The following is a 9,854-nucleotide window of genomic DNA, read 5'->3' as shown; positions in this document are numbered from 1 at the left end:
CATCTGGCTAAACTAAATGTAAACAAATTTTACTGCAATACTATGACCATTTACACAGACAAATTACAGTTTTTTTAAAAATTATTATTCTTTTTTATTTAAACCCTGACCATTTCCACCACAGTGGTCTCAAATGACATGTTTTGCGCATTCTTTGATGGAAATGATAGTGGAAACTTCATTTTTATTTATTTATTTATAAATGTGATATATATTATTAATCTAATAATCTAATTTTATTTTATTTAGTTATTTTGCTTTATTTGGTTACTTTGTTTGTCTTTTCTGAGGCTAATTTTATGCCTTAATTACATATATATATATATATATATATACACACACACACACACACACACACATATATATATATATATATATATATATATATATACACATGTGTGTGTGTGGGGTGTATATATATATATATATATATATATATATATATATATATATATATATATATATATATATATATATATATATATATATATATATATATATATATATATATATATATATATATATATATATATTAAAGATTTCACATTTTGTTTAGATTATATAGGATTTCCATATTCCAGAATTAAAATTCTGTGTCTGGGAAAAGTATACAGCAATAATATCTATAAATAAAAGTCATGAAAAAAGTTTTCGGTACAATTAAGGACCTAAGATCACTTGAAAATAAAAGTGCCTGCAGTTAAAGGATCACACAGCACAGTGCTAAAGGGTCCTGACATTCTTGCCATGAGCCTTCAGTTATTTGACCACATAGATGCTAATGCTAACATATAATCCATTTCCTAAGCTGCATACGTTTCCCATTCCTGAATAGCACAAGCTAGGCCTCTCAATAAGCCTGTTCTGGTAGCAGTAATTATTCTATTTTCTCTCTTGTGGTCAATAGAAGCACAATGGCAATCAGGGGGCAAAGCGGATTTCAGCTGGTATCAGTCATTCTCTTTGTAGCAATTAGCCTAGCGCTATTACTACGCACTGATATCTGCTGAGACAGGCACTAAAACTCCGGCTGACACAGACCAGCTGATTAGCCAAGCTTAATTAGCCACGCTGCCTTTTAAATGGGGAAATCTGACTCTGCCATTAAACCTCAGTTGGGACCAAAGACTGTGGAGCTACGAAGACCATTCCAGCACCTTAATGATGCTAAAATGGACCGCTTCAGACCGCAGAGAGAAATCAAGAGCGGCCGCGCATCGCGGATAATAACCAATTGGAAAAGGTCAAAAACAACATACTGTTAAATAAGCCATTTGGAAATTTTGTGGGATAAATACTGAGCGAATACGAGAGTCTGAAAGGCTAATGCTATATGCTAAAGGGAGCACAAAGGTTTGTACTTTCCCAGCAAAAATTGCCAGGTGTTATTTGGAAAAACTGGCCTCAAATATTGATACTAGCCTGTCAAATGGACAATCAGGAGATGCTGAATATGCTAATGCTTTCATCAGTGTTACTAGATGTCACTCATTGCAATTCAGGTTTATGTATTTAAAGCTCAGTAATGAATCTCAACTGGTGCTAACACCCCCCCCCCCACCACCAAAAAATTTGTGCATCATTGTAACATCAGATGTCGTCCATTCTGGTAGTGAATCTTCACAGGAGCTAAACCAGAAACAACAAATGTAATTGGAAATATTCTCAGATAAATCCATGGCAAATGCAAGAGACTGAAAGGCTAATGCTAAACGATAAAGGGAGCAGCTCCAGTTGATAAAAGATGCCAGGTATGATTTGAATAAAAATGACCTCAAATATCTTTGCTAGCCTGTGGAATTCAGAAAGACAGAAGATACTGAAAATGCTAATGCACCCATCATCGTAACTAGATGGCCATTACGATGGCAGTTTGTTTGTGCACTTAAAATCAATAACAAATTTCAACAGGAGCTAGATCAACTCAGGTAAATCGACTCAATAAACGAGTCCAATAAAAAGCTGAACTATTTGGAAATATTCTCTGATAAATCCAGACCTAACTCAAGAGGCTAAAAAGCTAATGCTAAAGGGAGCACAAATGTTGTTGAACAAAAATGGCCTCAGATATAGAAACCAGCATGTGAAATTAACAGACAGGATATGCTTATAATGCTAATGCTAATCAGCCATTCCAACAGTGGTTTGTTTATGTACCTTAAGCTCAATAATGAATCTCAATAGCAGCTAAACTAAAAAACAACAAAAACAAAAATCTGTTTAGGTATTTGGAAATATTTTCAGATAAATCCAGAGTGTACGCTAGAGGTTTAAAGGCTAATGCTAAAGGCTAAAGGGAGCACAAAGGTTTGTACAATATAAGATGCAAGGTTTGTTTTGAACAAAAATTGCCCCAGAATATCAAAGCTAGCCTGGGAAATCAACAAACAGGATATCCTAATATGCATGCATCAATGTAAGCAGATGTCGTCGTCGTTGTGATACCATTTTGTTTTGTACTTAAACTCAGTAATGCATCTCAAGAGGAGCTAAACGAAAAACAACTGTTAAAATAAGTGATTTGAAAATTCCGTGCGATAAATTCAGAGGGAGCGCAAGAAGCTAAAAAGGCTAATGCTAAATGCTAAAGTAAGCACAATGTTTTTTTTGAACAAAAACGGCATCAGATATTGTAACTAGCCTGTGAAATTGACAAACAGGATATGCTAATAATGCTAATGCGTGCATCATCGTTACTAGACGTCGGCCATTCCGACGCCGGTTTGTTTATGTACTTAAAGCTCGGTAATGTATCTCAACAGGAGCTAAACCAACTCAGGTAAAACGGCTCAATAAACGAGGCCAATAAAAAGCATTTCATCTGAGGTGTCAACATGATTAATCATGCACTAAAAAGGATCCGGGACCTTCGAGTAGACGCGGTGATAGCAAAGACGATTTACATCTCGGCATTAGCGGCGGCAAGACAAGCAGTTAAGTGAGGCAGCCCATGCAACAGTATGAATATTTAATTAATAATTAGTCATGTAATTCCTCCTCAGGAATTATCATCCCTAGAACTGGTTTGTGAATTTAATTATTAGAAGCCTTTTTGTTTCCATGTCCCCCTCATTACTGTCAGGATTGATGCAACACAAACTTCATTAAAAATTAAAGCAAGAGTCTTAATTACAAGGCTACCCTGACTGAAGTTAGAATTAGCCAACTCAGTGATGTGCAAATGAGAGCATTATTTAAGAAACATGCTGGAAGTAGTTATGCTAATTTGGAGGGTTCACAGTAGCAGACCTTTTCACTTGCAGTTGCATATTCATTAAATACACTATGCAAATTTAATGTAGCAGTCTTGGTAATGCCTTGTTAATTTATTCAGATTTATTGAGTACGACTTGTAAAAAGTACCAATTTAATTACTCGATCTCCTTGGGAAGGTAGCGGGATACGACGGCGGAGGTTTTTCCACTGTGTAAATCAGGATTACTGTGCTTTGATAGAGAACGAAAAGGACACTGTTTTTAATAACTGGGCTTGAGAGACGTATTTGATTTACTTAAGCCGCACGCAAAGAGAAAATCACTTAAGTCATCTTAATGGAGAAAGGAGAGAAACGGCCGGAGATGTTGTGCTTGTTTGACCGAATTAGAATAGATGCTGAGTCCACAGCAGTTGGTGGGAATGAGACCACTGAGACCAGTAAAAATAAATGGAGGTGCTGGAGAGCGTGGTGGGAACCCTCGGCTTTATACGCGCATTTCCTTGCTTTCACTCAAATGGTTCTATAATATAACAGAGAACAAACTGTATTTAGTGATATTTTTCAGTTTTGCATCTCTGTTGGTAATTTATATGACTTTGTTTATGAATAAGATGGCTAAGTAGCTGTGGCGCTAATGTGAACAAAGTGGGTTCGAGTCTGGCTCGCATCATTTTCCGTTCCTTGTGTCTTTTCCTTCTCTGCTGTGCTCTTAGTTCTCCTTATTAATCAAAACTAATTTAAATAAAACTGAAATGAATTATGGTCAACTTAAAAATTACACTTGAAATTTTTTTTATGTAGCTTTATCAACTAACTGATAAAATAGATTTAAGTAGAAGTACCAAACCTACTAAAACTAAAATAAAACTAAACTGAAATTGTTAGAATATAAAATGAAGAAAGCACACAATTACTAAAACTAACATAAAATAAATCTTGATAGAAAACTAAAACCAAAATCTAATAAAAATGACCAATTTTTTTGTATAAAAATAAAACCGAAAATTTTAAATTTTAAAATAAAATGCAAAAATATTTTAAATACACCAAACTCAAAAATCATGACTCGTAAATGTCTTTTGAGATTCACACTGAGAAAAAAAAAAGTATTGGGATAGAAAATAATATAAATTCAACAAATGCACTTTTTCATTTTATTTGCAGTTATTAATAATTTTACAATATTTTATATGAAGAGGATGCAACCATCTAAATTTAAGAAATATTCAGAAAACAAACCCTCAGATTGCAAATACAAGTTTAATTGATAATTTCTAATAATTATGTATAATATTAAGAAATAATCATTAATAACTTGTATGATATAATGTTAATAGATCAATGAATTAACAAATTCATTACTCATTTATAAATTCAAATGAATAAAAAATAAATATTATTACATATTATAGTTACTTAGAAGCTACTTTTGTACAATACAAAATCGCGAAAAAACCCCGAAAACTACTTAAACACATAAAGTCTGTGTGTAAAACTACTAAAACTGAGTTTGCAGACAGTCACAACTCAGGTACATATTTCTTTTTCCCCTTGACATTTCGCCCTGGTTTTCATTTCTGTACAAACATCCCTTGGGAGACAAATAAAAATCCAAGTCAGTGTAGCGCACAACCCATGACAGCTTTCAGCTGCTTTACGAACTTGTTTTGTAGCTCAAGGGCTTCGTTGAGATGATAAGAGACTGCGAATGAAAAAGCTTCTTTCCAAAACAAAACTTTCATCTCCCCTCGACTCAAACAAAGGAATCAGACCTTTGACCACAACTTGTTAAAAACAGACAGTAAAAGAGACGCCGCGCTCTGTTTTTCCACAGGACTGATGGTGTTGAACTTGTTCTCTCAGATCTTTGTGCCGTGGCCAGTTATTAATGACTGGATGCCGTTCTCAAGGGATCGCCCTGCTTCTGTCATACTGGAAAACATCCTCAGGACTGTGGGCCAGTGAAGCTCAAAGAGCCGGCAAACACAGCCCGGAGTGGATCCACACAACACTGGCCGCGTCTTACAGACCTGCTCTCACCCCAGGATCTAATTACTTACTCGCATCTCTCCTATCATCTCCCGCTTCCTCCAGCAGGATCCCCATGGGTCTCTTGAGCTCAGACCCACACGAAACACACTGACATGGGGGAAGAGCTCAACCTCCGGCCCGACAACTGCTAGAATCCCTATCGAAGCATCATATAGACCATACAATCTCCTACAGCCTGATATTTTGTCTTGATAATGTTCAATAAAATCTGAGACGTGAACTAAATCAGTTAATAAACGACTTTAGGCTATGTTTACGCCAAACACGTTCTCAAAAAAAAAGTTTGTTTGCTACAGTTTGGATAAAAGTATGTGACGTGCAAGCTAAAAAACAAACAGAATTTGCCCGAAGATGTGTACGATGGTACAGTGTATATGCCTTTTCAAATTAAAATTATTCATTAAGAGTAGCATAATTATGAGCATGTTTAATCAGGATCAATTTGATGTTTATTTAATGAATTATTTAATTTTAAGTTTTATTAACATTATACTTAAATTACACACACACAAACACACACACACACACACACACATATATATATATAATGTATATATTATATTTTTTCCTATTTTTCTTTTAATAATAGTACACAACTAATTTCCTCTGTCCTCAGAAACACCGTGGCATATGAATATGCATGTTATTTTATCAGATAAATTATCTCTGGTGATCCTCAGAGGCTACAGCACAGTAAATAATTCAGATCCTCCCACGTCACGTAAGGCTTCTCTGCTTAGCCACTTTTACTATATTTGTTTAATGTATTATCTAGTAAAATTGAATTGCGAATTTCGTAATGTTTTTACATTGTGATTTTTTTAAAGACAAGATAGATGGCTTTGACATGACAGACAGCGCAGCATGACGCCGAGAGGACAAGTGGCACTTCATCTCGATTAATCCATCACAAAGCATGAGTGATTGTGTGTGTGTGTGTGTGTGTGTGAGAGAGAGAGTCTTCTATAGATACAGACAGTCATTGTCATTGTCAACCAGTCGTCTCTTGTTCTTTGACAAAAATACACTTTTAAACAACCTCAATTAAATTTTCTATAACTTATAACCCCATGCTATAGTAACAACACTCATGAACTAAACATAATCTAAAAAATATAAGCGCTTGTGAAATAAAAGTTTTAAATGACTACATTGATTTCTGTTTTCGTGTTATCAACATGTAGCAGAGATTGGGGCAAGTTGTCACAGTGTTTAAATGTATCGTGGAACTAAAAAGTTTAGACTCAAGTCAAATTACATGTGTTTTCTTCTGCATTGTTTTTACAAACATCTAGTTTAAAACAGTCAGAAATCAGGACAATCTTTTCTACCAAAAGATTTAATTGTGATATTTTTTTTAAATATTTGTTTTATTGTTACTTTTGCTATAGCTGTTGAAGTGCTCACTAAAAAAACAAAAAAGTTCCAACATTATACTGCAATTAAGGAAGATTTTTTTTAGGGGCAAGTTGTCACATGTGTTTTATGTTATTGTTGTTGTTTTTGTAATTAATTGATTAATACACATTCTGTGCGTGAACCTTTTAATTTATTACTATTTCATGTTTCATCAAATGTGTCAAAAAACGTTTACCAAATTTAGCTAAAAAGCATTTAATAGACTGTTTAATGGCAAGGTCCTATTGTGACACCTCTTACATTGTGACAACATGCCCCATTATAATACTTCGGTTTCTACTATATTCATCAACAAATGAATTCAGTCTCAGTGAGCCGAAGAGATTTCTGTCAGAAACATTCTGACCCCATACTTTTGAACTGTAGTGTATGACAATTATACAGTTTTTCAGTAGGGTTAGGTTAATATTTTCAATAAAATTTCAAATCAATGCCAAATTTGAAAGACTAAGGTCCTCTATGTTCCCAGTCGTTGGGCCAGTGCACGGAGGAGGCCCAGCCTAAAAACATAGCACAGAGTAAGCAAGGGCCCTGCTAGCCTGGAGGTATGAGAGCTCAGATCCCAAAGCAGCGCCTGCCTGTAATTACCCCAGGCCCATGAATAATGGCGGGTCCGCTCGCCCCGCAACGCTTTGATAGAGATGAGATTAGTTTAATCAAGTCCACGGGCCGGCCGAGGCCTCTGAATCTCATCACCTACCCCTCCAGTCACCCGTCTCAACACGTCCTGCCCATCTGCCATCCCTCGTTAGCTCCTACGCGCTAGCCGTGCTAAATTAATGTCTGTGGCGATTTCTATAGTCTTTACGATTTCTAGCCCGATAGTTTGATCCTCCAATCATCAGACGTGGGCAGAAAAAGCACACAGTTTAAGCCGTACTGATGGCCTTAACCTTTAAAACAGCCATGGCTTCTGAGGACCAGGCTAACAGGTTAGCGAGATGTGATATTTGGCACGGCGAAATCGGATAATGTCAGCGAGGAAAAACCCAAGCGCACACACACACCCTGCAACTTTCGCATACAAAAGGAGTATAAATTTCCATATGCTGAAATTTGACTGAAATTAGCATCACATTGGACGGATCAAAGGCGCGCATTGCCTCTCTATTGCACTATAGCACAGAAGCGCTAACGCTCCCTTAGGGTCTGCCAGTTAAACTAGGGGATTAGTGAGGGTCTATTAAAGATTAAAGAGGTGGGTTTTACTTTATTATCCCAAACCAACAACTGTCAGTGTCAGGGAGATCCCCAACACTCATTCAGCACAACAGATTGTCAATAATTCGTCAGAAAAAGTATTTTATGGGGGGATTAATAATGCATGTGTGAGTTTTAGAATTTAAGTCGCATAATTGTTATTGTTTGCGTCTCTTTCTGCGTGACTATTCCTCAGAGACGTCCCAACAAATGACAAATGAAAGGAGTGTTTATGGTTATTTGAATTGTGGGATACTACAAGTAAATTTAACAAGAAGATGTGTTTGTTTTGAAATACAAATCAAAACTAGCCTGGAATGTTCTACGGTTAAACTTTAGTAACAGCTTTTCTGACATGCTTAGAAATACATTCGCAGATGCATAATAAACCGGTAGAAAATTCAAAAAAACACTGTATATGTGATTAATGTATATTATAATATTGTGTGTTTGCGTTTTTATATAAAAAACTATTATTGCCAAAAAATAATGTATTAATATTCATGCAAAATATATTTACTAGCCCATATATATATATATATATATATATATATATATATATATATATATATATATATATATATATATATATATATATATGAATGCAAGTCATACACGCACATACACATGTATTGTTATACATCTAAATAATTTATATGTGTAATTTATAGACATTTATATATTTAAAAATATAATTTCAGAGTATACTTTTATATTGTAAAATAATAATAAAGTAAATGTAATAAAGTAAGTGTTTAATAAAGTAAATGTATAACAAAATAATAAAGTAAATGTTTTAATGACGCATAACCGGACACTGATGCATCTTATTCACTTATTTTTTAACAGAAGAATGAAACACTTGCCATATAGACTTCCTTAAATGACTTTAAACCCAATTTTTACTTATTTTTTTACGAATTGAGGGTTGAGTTTTTTTTTGTTGTTGTCCCAAATCCCGTAAACAGCCTCCAAACACACCTTAGAAACAATCAACCAAATGCTATTATTCACTTTTGAGGGAATTAGTGCGTTGTACAGGTAATTAACCAAAGAACAACCATCAATTATGATGACCTTGCTATACTGATGGCTTTACACACATTGTAAAGTCAACTTCAACGCGTCCCAAATGTGTAACTAGAGTAGTATGTTTAAAATCATTTAAGCACCTCTCATTAGAAAGATCAACATTAGATTACTCACACTAATGTGTTTACCCCCTGAGGCGCTGCGCTTCTTCTTTACAGACAACAAATCATTTTTTTGTCAAAACTGAGTAACACAGCATGAGATGGGTGCAGTGCGCGATGTGTGTGTGGGTTACGATTGCAGACTAGAGGAACTTTGCAAACAAAGCCCAGAGTGAGGGGCTCCCCGTTTTGACTTTCACACAGCCTCTGTCAACAGCAGAGCCTCCGAGCTGAGAGATATCACACCATTACAGCACTATTTGGGAGCCATTCATCAAATCAGACACAAGATTAATTAAGCCTACGGACTGAATTACCCCCGGTCTCTTCTCATAAAGGTGTACCTCCAGCCCTGGATGGGGGTCTCTGAAGGAGGGGGTGGGGGACTGCTTCTGTCTTACACATGTAGACATGAGCTTGTAATATAAAAGGTACATGGAGCCCAGCATGAAGCGAGTCATGTTCACATGCTAAAGTCTGACTGATTGGCACTGATCTCAATGGCAGGGTCAAGTTTGTCAGGAAAACGCCCATTTCATCCTAAAATGTGGAATATATAGTTTGCAGAATATTTTGCATAAAGAAGATTAGGCTCTGTTTTGTATTGTTAAAATGTTTTGCATTGACATAATTGTGATAATTGTAATAATCCTAATAATAATCTTACCATTAAGATAATTTAAAACTCCAATTTTTCATTACTGTAATGTGTTATTTGTATTTTATTTTATAAAAAAAAAAAATACATTTATAAAATTCATTAAATACAAATA

This window comes from Carassius auratus, unplaced genomic scaffold (assembly GCF_003368295.1).
Source record: "Carassius auratus strain Wakin unplaced genomic scaffold, ASM336829v1 scaf_tig00019618, whole genome shotgun sequence".
Lineage (NCBI taxonomy): Eukaryota > Metazoa > Chordata > Actinopteri > Cypriniformes > Cyprinidae > Carassius > Carassius auratus.
Note: the sequence above shows the minus strand (reverse complement) of the source record.